This window comes from Polypterus senegalus, chromosome 15 (genome assembly GCF_016835505.1).
Source record: "Polypterus senegalus isolate Bchr_013 chromosome 15, ASM1683550v1, whole genome shotgun sequence".
Classification (NCBI taxonomy): domain Eukaryota; kingdom Metazoa; phylum Chordata; class Cladistia; order Polypteriformes; family Polypteridae; genus Polypterus; species Polypterus senegalus.
The window spans coordinates 79,684,465-79,699,314 of NC_053168.1; the positions used below are offsets into that span (position 1 = coordinate 79,684,465).

General features: G+C 37.2%; 1 long non-coding RNA gene across 1 annotated transcript in view; it reads right to left on the reverse strand.

Annotated features, from left to right (window-relative positions):
* Positions 1–11,049: 11,049 nt before the first annotated feature.
* Positions 11,050–14,850, reverse strand: part of LOC120515673 — a 38,401-nt gene continuing 34,600 nt past the window's right edge. The window contains exon 3 of the long non-coding RNA XR_005630684.1: positions 11,050–11,981. This is a non-coding gene — a long non-coding RNA (uncharacterized LOC120515673). The remainder of the gene's footprint in view (positions 11,982–14,850) is intronic.

The following is a 14,850-nucleotide window of genomic DNA, read 5'->3' on the forward strand; positions in this document are numbered from 1 at the left end:
TATATATATATATATGTATAGATAGATAGATAGATATGTGTGCATGTGCTTTACATTAGTATTAGAATATTGATAAATATATATTGTATATCTATATATATATTTGCACACACATATATATTTGTTTGTGCACTCATGCACTTACATATATATTTAACAGGAACCAAATCATATATGCATGTACAGGGTGGTCCAAATCTAATTATGCAGAACCAGATTGTCTGGATGACTTTGATTTATGTAGGGATGATTCCAGTTCGGTGCAAAGACGATTCTTCATGTCGTCAGTTCGCACACTTCTCGATGGTCTGGGATTTTTTGGTTTTTTTTCTATGTAATAAACTTAATAAGTTATAGCGTAATGAAAATTGCATAATTAGATGTGGACCTCCCTATATATTTAGAAGCATTCACAAAATTAAAATGTATATATACCAGTACATAGTATAAACACACACATACTGTATACTGTATATACAAATACATGTATTAGAAGTTTATAAAAGAGAAAGCAAGAAGATTAAAGCTATGTATTTTTTTTTTGTAATATACTAAATATATATAAATATATACTGTACATACAACCCCAAACCAGAAAAAAGCTGGGATGGTATGGAAAATGCAAATTCAAAAAAAGTCAGTGATTCCTAAATTGACTTTGACTTTTATTTCATCGCAGGCATTGTGAACCCAAGATATTTCATTTGTTGTCTGGTCAACTTACATTGCATTTATTAATACACATGCATCCCTGCTTTTCAGGCCTGCGACACATTCCAAAACAAGTTGGCCAGTATTACCGCCAGTAATGAGGTAAATAAATAATGTTGTGAATATAATCGTGATTTGGTACAAAAGCAGTGTCTATGAAGGGCTGAGTCTTTGAGGATCTCCAGTTTGTCAACAAATGTGTGAGAAAATTATTGAAATGTTTAAAAACAATGTTCCTCAAAGAAAGATTGGAAGGGATTTGCATATTTCTCCCTCTGCAGAGCATATTATTATTAAACAATTCAAGGTATCTGGAGGAATTTCAGTGCGTAAAGGGCAAGGGCACAAGCCTAAGATGTCCTGCATCAAGAACTGTCACTCATTGATAGCTGATGCACAACTGCTATTTAAAACTTTACTGTGCAAAAAAGAAGCCTTATGGTAACCATATCCAGAAGTGGCGTTGACTTCTCTGGGCTCTGCGGCATCTGGGATGGACCATCACACAGTGAAAACGTACTGTGGTCAGATGAATCGCTATAACAGATCATTTTTGGATTAAAAGGACACCATGTGCTGTGAACCAAAGATGAAAAGGACCATCCAGACTGTTTACAGCATCAAGTCCAAAAGCCAGGGTCTGTCATGGTATGGGGTTTAGCTGGTGCTCTTGGCAAAAGTCATTTATACTTCTGTGATGGAAGAGTACATTGAGATTTTAGAGCAACATACAGTCAGATCTATAAGAATTTGGAGAGTGGATCAGTTTTTGGCTCTGTACGTCACCACAATGGATCTGAAATAAAGCAGTCATTATGTGTGTGAGGTGTAGACTTTCAGCTTTAATTTAATGGTTTAACAAAACAATTGTATGAGCTGTTTAGAAATATTATAGTTTATTAGTTTTGTTTATTATTCATTATTTTTACTGTCTCTTTAAAGTGATGTCCATTCATAGCTCTTTATGGTTGAAGCCCTAGGAGGTGGGGTCATCTTGACGTTGCCACCGATGGGTTCTCTCTATGGCTTCATAAATTTGCCAGAAAGAAGGTCCAGAAGTTGTTCACTGAAGTCGTCTGAAATCTTTGTATTTTTTTTTTTTTATTACATTTTCTGATTATTACTTTTCCTCTTTGTGCCACTATTTATTAAGTATCTCAGAGTAGAAAAATGTCCTAATTGGCTCGAAAATCTCAAGACTGATGCAAATTTGATCCTGCTCTTCAGGGTAGGAGTAATTTACTTTGTTAATTTGTGAACTACTCTTAATTTCATCAGGATTTAGAAGAGCTCCTGAGCTGTCCTTTACTCACAAGGAGTTGACAAAAGATGGCATTTAGGTCAAGCTGGGCATGCACATCCTGGGAGAGGAGGAATGATTTAGAAACACTGGACATCAACGAACTCGCAGAAAAACACTGATTTTGACAGAGACGAAATAATAATTGTAACAAATCTTGCATGTCACATGATTGCCCCGTCTACACAAAGGAGCCAAACGCGGTCTGTTGAAATGAAAACATTCATAACAGTACGTTTTTGGCTATAGAGAAAATGCAGCTTTCCAATAGTGATGAATTTGGTATGTCTCAAGTATACATGTCTCAAACTTTGAAATCTTGTGAACCAATGGTAGAGCAAGCTGCATTCATACAAATTGCTGGTTTTCCTAGAGTTGTTGGTGTGATTGATGGCACAAACATAAAGATCGTTGCCCCAAGTATGGAAGAGCACATCAAGCAGTGTCACAGAATCAACACACAGGTCATCATGAATGGAGTCTCGCAGAAGATAAGGTGGGATCACGGAGAGAGGCATAGCCTGGTATCCTGGAAGACAATCGGAAACACTGGAAGATTGAACAGTGAAGGAATAGCCATGGCGAGCTCCAGTGATTGTTACTTTAGGAAGCGTTTCCCACGGTCATAACAGCTGAAAGGTATGACTCTGCATCACTTATTGTTAAATAAGCATGTCTGCTACTCTCATTCAGTGTGTGCGTCTCCATTTTCCCATCTCGGTGTTCGTTACAGTAGTGCTATTCTTGATGGTGCTGTGAAGTGGAAACAATTACATGCAGTTTGGCACAATAGTTTACCTTATTATGTTTTCCTTCTTCTTCTCCTGCTACCTTGAATATTATTATTTATGATTATCTTTGTGGTGAAGTCGGAGTTTTAGTACCATAAAACTACAAAACGTCATCATGAGTACCATTTTGCGACTTGTGGGGCTGAAAAATTGTAGCGTTATTCATTCTCAAACCTGAACTCCATCTCCTTGTGGCAGGTGCATGTTGGGCACCTCCATAACTACGTCTTATGACCTACTCGGGGTGGACAAAATCTTATCCTAGTCAGGCTTTTAGTGCAATACCTAGGAGTAATTCTGAGGTGCCTGATAAATACGGGTATAAGTTTCTGATTATGGATTGTATTTTTGGTTCTTGGTGGATTGCCTGCTTATTTGCTCTTTTGAGCTTTTTTAATTTCCTTATTTTATTAATAAAACCCCTCTGTATGTAAAGATTCATTGTTTTGGTTTGTTTCCACAAGCTGGAGCCCACAGGGAGTAGCTGGGGAGCAAACTGGTGGCCAACAGATGGCGTATCACAAACATTTGCAGTAATAAAACACATTGGTACCAATGTTTGTGATGTGCCATCTGTAGGAATGACAGAAGCATAGCAACTGGACAGACGCACATACACGTTTCCTTTCATTAAAGTGGATAATGTGCACTAAATGAGGACTCACCTGGTGTAATATGTACAGTTTTGGTCTTCATATTATAAACTGCTGTACTTTAGAGAAAGTCCGGAGGAGAGCAACTAGGCTGATTCTGGGACAGGCCAGGTTTATACTTCACCCGACATGACGCACACTCCAGCGGACACTACTGCTATGCAAGCGTTGTACTGTTTATACTTACTCGCGTACTTTAAGTAAATCTGGAAGATTCCATCAAGTGGCAGCGCGAGATATCACAGTGAGAAAACATTCGGCTTCTCTGTGTTGTGAACTGTCTGAAATATCCATTAAATTCCGAGGACACCTTACCACAAAATCTCTGGAAAGGATGGATGTTTAATGATTAATCAATCCAGGAATGCACCCATTCCAGCAAGCATTGGGCGCGAAGCAGAAACAATCCCTGGACAAGGCCTCAGCTCATCACAAGGTGAATACAAGCACACACATACACTAGCATTATTTTAGCATTACCAAATCTGCATATATTTGGAAGGAAACCGGAGCACAGTGTGGAAACCCATCCATCCATTATCTAACCCGCTATATCCTAACCCACAAGGAAACAATGCAAACTCCAGGCAGGGAACACTAGCAACATGACTCCCTGCAAAGCGGCAGAGCTACTGCTCAACCACCATGCCACCCCTATATGTGTAAGTACTAACAGTATACCCTCGTTTAACAGCCACCCTCATTTAAATAATGAATACTGCTAATACTTACACATACTGTGTGGGGGCGGCACAGTGGTAGCGCTGCTGCCTCGCAGTAAGGTGACCCAGGTTAGCTTTGGATGGAGTTTGCATGTTCTCCCCGTGTCTGCATCGGTTTCCTCCCACAGTCCAAAGACATGCAGGTTAGGTGCACTGGCGATTCTAAATTGTCCCTAGTGTGTGCTTGGTGTGTGTGTGCCCTGCGGTGTGCTGGCGCCCTCTGCCTGGGGTTTGTTTCCTGCCTTGCGCTGTATTGGCTGGGATTTGCTCCAGCCGACCCCCGTGACCCTGTAGTTAGGATATAGCGGGTTGGATAATGGATTATTTAAACGAAATTAACGATTTATCTGTAAAATGTAACATACTATACATACTTTAATGCATTTCATCATCAAAAGTGATATCAAGGATAAATCTTAAGAATTCTAAATGTACAGAGAGCTGGAATATCATACATCTAGCACTTTGAGTACTGAGAAAAGCGCTACATAAATGTAATGAATTATTATCATTATTATTTAAGTGTTCTGTGTGGTGATCTATTGCTGCTTGCCGCTGCTGTCAGGTCAGGGGGAAGCCCCAGAAGCACATAGTGATTAACAACTGGGTCGGTTTTAAAATGACATTTATGACGGTCTACCATAATGATAAACTATGAGATTAAAGTGGACATTTTGAGATTACAGCCGAAATTTCCACTTTAATCACAAAATACCCCTTTTCACCATGTCCTTAATTTTCAAATGTGCTGCTGTACTTTATGTTGCTGTTGTGAAGTTGCAAAAAAAAAAAAGACAGCAGAAAAGATGGTATGTGAGACTTTAAAAATGTATCGTGTCATTACGATCGGGAATATGCCACACTTGAATAGAAAAGCACCACGAATGCATCTGTATGTTGGCAATTTGCTTCACCACATCGAACCATTCATCAGATATCGACGCATAGAGGCTTTCTGTCTCATGTAGAGAAAAGCCAAGCAAAATGATGCACAAGACTTCGAGGCCCCTTCTTCAGGCAAGATGTCTCATGTAGATTGTAAACAGACTTTTATCACACTGTGCCCCCCAACTTTTTGCTGGTGTTACAACTCGCACACACAACGCGTCAAATGAATGCTGGGAACACATGGCAGCCGGGATGAGGGTGCGTACGCATTCTGAGCGTGAAGTATAAACGATCCCTAAGAGGTATGAGCGTTAAGAAAAAACTAAAGAAGTTTTCAGTTTAACAGTCATTAAGAGGTGATGTGATTGAAGGGATTCAAATTATGAAAGGAATTCGCACAGTGGATCCCAACTGTTACTTTAACACAAACTCTGCAACAAGAACACAGAGACACCACTGGGAACTTTTTAAAGACAGATTTTGCACAAAACAGCCAAAGACGCATGGAATAAATTACCAAGCAGTGTGGAGGAGAGTAGGACTTTAGGGACCTTTTAAGTCTTGACCTGATGGCATTTTAGATAATCTAGCTGGATAGGATGGGGGAGTGTGCTGGGCTGACTAACCTGTTCTTGTCACAATTGTTCTGATGTTCTACAAACTGTTGTGCTGCCAAATAAAGCCAATAGCCAACATCTCTGAATAGAGAAGTGCAATGAAGCGACTTTTTATCACCAGGTTTGGGCAGCAGTGCTGATTTACTTTGGACATCTCAGGTACTAACTGAACATCAGTCAGGTCAAGCTAAGCCCTATTGCCATACCAAAACAGACAATAAATTCTGACTCTTCAAATTACTTTACTTTGTAATGTATTTAGTTTGTCCCCAGGCATTTGAGGTGTTCCTTGCACATCTCCAAGTCATGGGTGTTAACTTAGTTGATGATTTTAAGGCTGGACCAGTGTGAGCAGATGTGGGTGAGAGTATCTGTGTGCCCCGAGAAGGACTGGCACTGCATTTCAAATTGACTCCTACCTCCTACCCAGACAAACCTTGTGACACTGAGTGGGATTTAAGAGTATCTACAAAAGGATGAATGGATATTTAATTCATGCTTGTTTTGTAAAAATGTTAAAAAGACAAAATATTTACACATAAAATATAGTTCCAGTCAAACATGCAATAGAAATCCAGACACCAAAGTGCCAAAGAAGAACAAAGAATAGCATCAAGAAGACATCAGCTAATGCTTGGATCATGAACAAAAAGAGGAAGATGCCCTAATGTAGTAGTAGCTACTGCATCTTCACACCAGGGGTACTGCACACAGCATTGGCTTGAAGGTTAGATTGCATTCACTCTCTACTCAACTTGTTAGATGTGAGGACTGTCTGCCAAAGGCTAACGTGCACATAAAAACCCACAGCATACTGTGCGTTAAAAGCCACCTTCTGTTCTTTTCTATGAAGCTTGGCACCTTCCTGTTGACTCCCACTTATGTATCGACACCATTACCAACACCCTCAAACTTAAACAGTTCTTCTTGCCGAGCTTAATCAAATTTTGATCAAAAGCATCAATCACCATTATTGTTCTGTATTAGGGTCCTGAACAGTCACAAAATCAGACTCAACCTTTATGAAGAATTAAAGCCAAATCACCTACCTCTGCTAGGCACCACACGTGATGCAATCACACTTTTGTGTAGCACAGGTATTGGCTTTCATGATACCTTTATTCCTTTTTTAATCCTTTTGGAACAGAGTTTACGATGGGCCATGCAATTGCAGAGTCAAACCTGCTCTGCCATGCCACCAGTGATGAGCGTAACAGTGGATTTTCATCTCACATGATTTTGCAAAATTCACTCTAGATGTTGTTTAGCATGCGATTTTTGTTTTCACAAAATTGCAAATTGTGAAAATCATTTACAAAATGTTGCTGCTGTTTGTGATAGAAAACGAGGAATGTTATCTGATCTTCTTTAGTTCCTTCCATGTGGCTGCCTCATGCACAGCCTACTCAGTCACACTGCTGGTTCCACCTTGCACCGCTCACATGGCATGAGAACATCGGTACTCATCCTCCCCAACTCTGTACACACTGGTGGCCAATAAATGTTTGCAGAGAAGCAGTACCTCTAAAATTTGTGTAGGTATATGCTCTTTGATTGCACCTCAACTTTGCATGCTCAGCACCAGAGTAAATCCCCTTATGTTTTTGCACACAGGAAAACTGGCTGTAGGTGAAATGAAAATGCATGCGGTAATATCACACATTTTGCAGCTTGCAAAACACCATTTATTTACTCCTAATTTCACTAAAAAGTACCTATCTTGCACCTCAATTTCAATTTTGCACAAATACATAAAACAGACACCATGCATAAATCTACTTTTCTGAACTTCGCTCAACAGCAAAGTTCTGTTTACATGGAAGTAAAAATACTCGGAAATGTGCGTCAGTAGGCTTTGTGCCCCAAGAACCAAGTTACCTGAACTGTAACATTTCAGCAATTATTTACCACACTGATGCTGATCTTTCAGATCATAAAGTAGCTCATTATGATAGCAACTGACGAGAAGAATTCATAATTATTGCAGAATTACATTATTTGAGGGATCCTCTACAGTGCCTATTTTTCTGGCATGATGTGGCACAAAAGCTAATCAGCAGATCTTTATCTTATAACACGCTGGAGTTTGGTATTTTTCCGTCCAGCTAGTTTAGCTCTAGACACACACACACACCCATCATTGAGATATCAATGTTTTTGGTATCAGGGGACCCTAAAATGTCAAGATCTGGCAAAAACCGGAGATTGACATTTTTGATGTATCTAAAGGTTTCGTGCCTCCCCCATAGACAATGGGTTACGATGGGGGCACAAAGAAAAAACAGACTGGATCCCACGCGTTACATTTTCTCTATCAGGAAAGGGACACATAATAAGTCTGAACCAATCAGAGCGCAATTAGAGACTGCATTTTCAAGGCTCTCCATTTCCACACCACAATGCTGAGCTGATATTTTCAGAAATCTATGGCTCTGGAGAGCATTTTCAAACATCTTCATTTGCGAGGGTTAAAAACACTACGGTAGCTGAACAAAAGGAAAAAACAAAGACAAATGTGTGCATTAAATGAAAACATAGTAGTATGAGCATAAAAGTTGTACACAGCCTTATTTCTTGTGGAAAAATGTACAGCTTTCGAGAACTGTTTAGTAATTTTATTTGATGCAATGAGGGGAAAAATCTCATATAAGCCTTGGGAGAATAAACAAACTTCACACAAACTCTGAACAAATGGACGACTAAAGCTGTGAAATGGAACTGTTAACCATTGTCTCACCATGCCATCTGGTCACAAAAAAATCTCTAATTGAGAGTGAGTTGTGTTTTCATGTATTGTATGTTTGCTTCTCTTAATATTGTATCAATTTATTTAATAAAAGGTTGATCACAAAAAAAAAAAAAAAATCTCCAATTAAATGATATTCTGGCTTGATATTAGTATGACATCATTTATGAAACCGGTCCATACTCAACCTACTGTGTTTCTGAAATGTATTTTCTGTTGGTACATTTATTATGCAACATATTGCAATCTCAACGAATAATTATAAAACATTCTAAAGGCCTGTTTACACTTAGCACATCGGCGTCACTGCTAGAGTGACATAAATTTTCACTAACAGTCATGATGCATAGTCCCATGCTCCAGCATTTTGTGACCACAAGGTCCTGCACACGTTAACTATACACGTGCTAGACAAGAAAACACAAGCTCTTTGGAGAAAATGTTGTGTGTGAAGTGATTCATCAGTACCTGTACCAATTCGACAGTAGAGCGCACAGTTAAGTCAAATATGCACAAATTCGTGGTGAGAAATTACCTAGACACTGGGCAATTAAACAAAAAAATATGTTTTGCTTCAAAGCATTTAGTTAAATTATTTAATGATTTTTTTTGGACAGAGAAATTTATAACTTTGTCAAATAGAAAAGATAGCTCCTTTTGCTGAATAATTGTACCACTTGTTTATAAAGAGACATTTCTATAGAAAATGTTCTTGTCACCTACTCTTACTTGTAAAATTACAAAATTCTGGACTTCAGCTGGCTTACACAAACCAAAAAGGCAATTTGCTATTTGGACTGCTTTACCAGCCTCTCAAGAGTGCATTAGACTAGCAATGTCGTAGTTATGTTACATGGCCTGAGCCCAAGTAAAGAGGATGCTGACCTTCCAGATGGTCATCACTTGGGGGTAGAGCTAGCAAAGCTGTATGTAGCATGAACTGGGTAGACCTGAAACAACTAGGTAGTGAGGACATCCTGGGAATGGTGAGTAGGTCCAACTGTTTGGGACGAGATTGTGTGTTATAGGCAAGTCAGAGCCATGACATGTGAAGGGATCGTGTTTAGTATCTCTTTACTAAAAGCAGCAGCAAGGAGCTCTGTGCTAATGATGGATGGTCCATGTTACTACAGCAACTTTAGAACTTGCTGGTGGACATTAATAATGAGTGAAGGCCTCAGACATATTCTTGGAAAACTAATGTGAGCATGTCTTATATCCACCCGGGTGAATGTTACAGTATTTGTGCAGTCTGGTAGCTATTCATTTTAAAGTGTGGCTGTCAAATTAAAATTAAAATATATTTAAAATAAGTATATACTATATTGTATTCAAATACAGATTAAGTATTCTTGGGTCTACATATAAATTTGTATGGAATGTGCCATTTTCATATTTTATTATTGTTAATATTTTTACTGTTTTGCTCACGTTACACTGGCAACGAATAAAACGCTTTTGACTAGTGCACAATTACTGAAGCGAAGCAGGTGAAAACAGCAGCCATCAAATGACTGACATTTGAACACTCAGCTCTTTGCAAAACCGAAACACATGCAGTGATATCACCTAAAAAAATTAGAATTGATACATTGTGATGCATGTAAAAAAACATACAATCAGATATGATTGATCAAGCACATTAGTTATTAATTATTTTGTACAGCACTACCCATATATATAATAAAAAAAACACCAAATCAAGCAGCCAGTGAACAACAGATGGGAGATGGGGACTCAACTTAATACTTCTGCTTGGTTTTTTCCTAACCTTCATACTCAGAGTGTTGTTTTTATTATGCATTATATGTCAAGTCAGCAACCAACCTAAAACGCAGAGCTGTGTGCGACATGGCTTGTTGACTGACCTGAGGCCACTAAAATGAGTATTTTGTAAAAAATTGCATTATTTTTCCATTAACTTTAAATAGAAAAAAATCCAAGATGCAATGGATTTTGTAACAGCCGACATAAAGCAGCACGAAGTAAGACATCTGAGGCATAAGAGTGAAACAGAATGTGATCAGGACATGAAAAAGAATGTTAGTGTTTCAGAGAGCTGTTCCTAACAAGACTTTAAATCCAAGATTAAATCATAGAAAACAAAAATATTTTAAACAGTCCAATGTGCATGTGTGTGTGTTTAAGGAACTCTTTTACTAAATAAGACACTAAATATCAAAACTAAAAACAGTGTGAAATTGGAACTGACCAAAAATTAATCAGTAAAATAGTACAAGCATGTGTGTTTTACCTTCTGTCCTGCTTTGGTCAAGTGTGGAAAGGATATGAAGATCCTGTTGAGGATAACAGAGTTTCTACTTTGGAGACCATGAGGAAAGTTTGGAATGGAAATAATTTGCTTAGCTACTTATTCACAGGATTGCAACGACTTAGTGCCTATTCATTAGAAGATAGAAGATGAAAATCAATCCTTAGCATGGCACAAGCTCACTTTTTCTAAGCATCACCAAGGCCAATTAAAAGAGAAAATATAAAATGGTAACAAAGTGACAATACTGGATGAAATAATATAGAAAGGAGAGAACAAAACTGAAGAAATCAGTATGAGACATAAACTAAACCAAGGCACAAAGAATTAAAAGCATAAATGAACAGTCTTAAAATTAAACTGCTTTAATACAACTGAAGCATATAAAACAACCTGTGTAACGAAAGTCGGCGAACCTTTAATCTTGGTAATTACCTGCAGATTTAGTAGAAAGCAAGAGTGAATTTCACCTTTCATACAGCAAAACCAACACTTCCAACATACACATAACACCTGACTTTCAGATGTTGGTCCTGACCACTTGTTTCTTTACTATCAGCATGATGGGTAAAGCCTGTACATACGTAAAGTAAGAAGGAGCACAGATCACCTGAAATGCTGAGAAGATTTTGTCTTTCTTGGTTTTATTGTCAAGTTTGCTGTCAACCACTCTGTGCCTTCTAAAATATCCTGCACAACTGTCAACTCTTGGGACACTTTTCAGACTGCTTCTCGTCTTACATGACAATGCTAAGTAAACTATTCCATTGTAGAATCAAGCATTTTATGACAAACAAAAGTTACAAAAGTCCAACCTTTTTCTTATTGCCATATACAGGATCATTACCATAAAAGAATTTACATTACTCAAAGCTCATGTAAATCGACAATAACCCATCCCTAGCAACAGGAAAGGTGCACAATTTGAAACTTGTGAACAGTGGTAGAAAATTTTAGCACTTTTCTTCTAATATCCAATAATTACAGCACCCACTTAAAATGTTTTTTTTTCCCAGTTTGGAGTATTAAGTAGTTGTCTTATACATTTATTTGAATGTTCACCTTAGTATTCATGTATATTATGAGGATACAGAAACAAAAGATACATCTCAAAAATACAAACCTTTAATTTAACAAGTCAAAAAATAACTACAATAAATGCATAATGTTTTCAATATGCTTTTTCTTTAAATGAAGTTCAGTCCATAAAACTCAAATTGCCAAGTTTTCTTTCAAGACTATGATGTTTCCATCTTGTATCCATGCTTTTCGAGTTCACCTCTGTAAATTAAAAAAGGGAAAAATGTTTAGAAAATAAATAAAATTTAAATGTCAGCAAGTTTGCCCTTACACCTTCAACAGAAAATGCAAAACATTTTTTTGTTCCTCCTTACAAATGTACGAGGTGGGACACAAAAACAACTGGACTGGGCTTGGGGCTTTACTGAAAAACCGTCTATACAGGTCAGCCAAACGTGAATCATAGAACTATATCCCCTCCTATGCATCTTAAACTGCAGGTATATCTTGTAAATAGCCCAGTCAGTATTTGCACAACCATCGCTACATGAGTTGACGCTATAAAGTCGAGTTGGAAAAAGAGAAGGGGGAAGAAAAAAAAAAAAACGAAAAGCGAATCGACATCAAATTTCTCATGAAATCTTGCATCTTGTACACAACGCCCAGGTCGCCCACGCTCATCTCGGACGGATGAAAACATCAAAACGGTGAATCAGATTGTTCGAAATGATAAATCAGTTTTTGACTGACAAAAACATTCCTGTCCTCGATCATCCCCTCTGTTCTCCCGATTTAGCTCCCTGTGATTTTTACTTGTTTCCGAAAATCAAAAGTGACCTGAAGGTAACAAGTTTTTTCTTCAATGGATGACGTGAAGACAGAAACAGCAAGCCTGTTGAAGAGCCTCAAGCAAGAAGACTGTTTCAATCAATGGAAGATACTTATTCAGCGGTGTAGAGATCAGGAGGGGGAGTATATAGAAGGTAATAGATAATGTTTAGAATGCTGTAATTCATCAATATATATATTTACCAATCCAGTTATTTTTTGTGTCTCATCTTGTATAGTTTTAATCAAAGAATTTTAAATTAATTCTCTAACAATTCATAATAAGTAAATTTAGAAGTAAAATTAAAATAAAGAGTATACCGGGGATTTACATAAAAGGGTGGAAAAACAATTTGCTTTGAGGAAAGCCAAAAATTGCATTCATAAGTAAGATGTATTCGTAGATGTGAATGACCCTCTTGAAGGCATTCTAGTGCTGTACTAAAAAGTTTCTGGTTTCTTTTTTTATTCTTTACAAATCACATCATTTCAGTTTCTTTTGGACAACTTTTCTATTTTTTTTTAATTGAAATGCATTTTACAAAGGAAGTGATGAAAAATACAAATCAACACAAAAAATGATGCAAATTCACCCAAAAAGAGCATACTCAAAAAGGCTTGGCCTTTTAAGCTACCAGTGACATCTCTTCCTGCAGACTGATTCAGTGTTTTTAGTTAACGTTAGTTTTGAGACAACAGCTGTCCTAAAATACCTATAACCTGTCAACATATTCTGCTGCCTGGACTTAGTGTCTGAAGATGTTTTCTTGAGGATAAACATGTTTCTTCAAAAATCTGTAATGGATTAATTTAAAATTGTAACATTACACTACAGAAAGACATTTCACATCATGACAAGTTATGAACATGAAAACCAACCCATCTTATACACTATTAATAATTAAACATAAGTAATGACAGAAGCGGATTAGTCACTTGCACTTGGCAACATACCATTATGTACTCTTTTCCAAATGAAGTGCAAGCTTTCTATGCACGTCCCACCATTATGCCTTATACAACACTTAATATTCAGCGTAACAACCTGCATTGTTAAATACAGTTCAAGCTACCTTAATGAGGGGAAAACATGACAATTGTCTCAAAATAAGTAATAAAGCTTTAAAAATCTACTGCTACCACAATTTTAGAAATATTTAAGAAAGCACAACCTATAAACTATACAAGCTCAAAATCTGCAAATAATGTAATGTAAAAAACTAATTAAATTTGAAAGGTCATATCAAATTTAACTGTAGATGAACTTCGATTGTTCAATTTTGTCTTAATTTGCCCTTTTATTTGAGCTGTACTAACTTTCAGTCGAGATGTTTGTACCACAAATATGAATTAAATCAACTTCTCGCACTTGTTAAAAAAAATGTGTTGCCACTTAATTTTCATCTAAATAGTATATAGCTCAGCATCTTTAAATAGTTAAAAAAAAACAAAAAAAAAAAAACAACAACACAAACGTTTCTTGTGATTTATGATCTTGAAGTTATTGTCTCTGCATATTTTTTCTATTACCCCATTATTAACATATTCTGAGATTTCAATTTTTAAAGTTAGCCAGATAATACAGAAGCAGTCCCATTTCAATGTTTGCATTATTTTTTTGAAAGACTTGTACTAACACTGAACAGTACCTGTAGGAACTAATAACAGACCAAAGATACACATAGAGGGACTGTATGTATTCCAGCTGTAACCCTGAGGGCCACACAAAACCAGACTTAATTTATGGAACAATATGTAATTTTGGTTCAGTCACAATCCCTTGCAGCCCTCTATATGGACAATACCCATTGCATGATTTTTATTGAGGCGGATTAAGGAGTTTAGTACTATACAGATAATTATCAGGTAGTTTATCACCCAGCCCTAACTGTATTTGTTACATATCAACTGAACACCAGATTCAAATTCATATGCTAGTGATTAACAGAACTGGCTCTGCTACTGATGAAATTTAATAAATGCAATGGGTGCACTGGATGATAGCTACAAATGCTAGCATGCCATGACCAACACACTTTGACATAACAAGGGTACAGTCAGTGAGCAATAGCACATCAGACTGAATTTTTAAGATGTGGTGTTAAAAGAGAAATTTAAAGGCATTGGGTAAGGTGAAACAGTGAATGGCTCGAAAGACAATCTGCATAAGACGAACAGGACTTAAAGGTCACTTCCCTTAACATGCAGTAGGAAAAATCAAAGCTTTAATTAGCATCTGCCATGAAAACAAAGGTCTTAAAAGAAATGGTCTTGCAGGGAGTATTAAAGTTAAGAAACCATT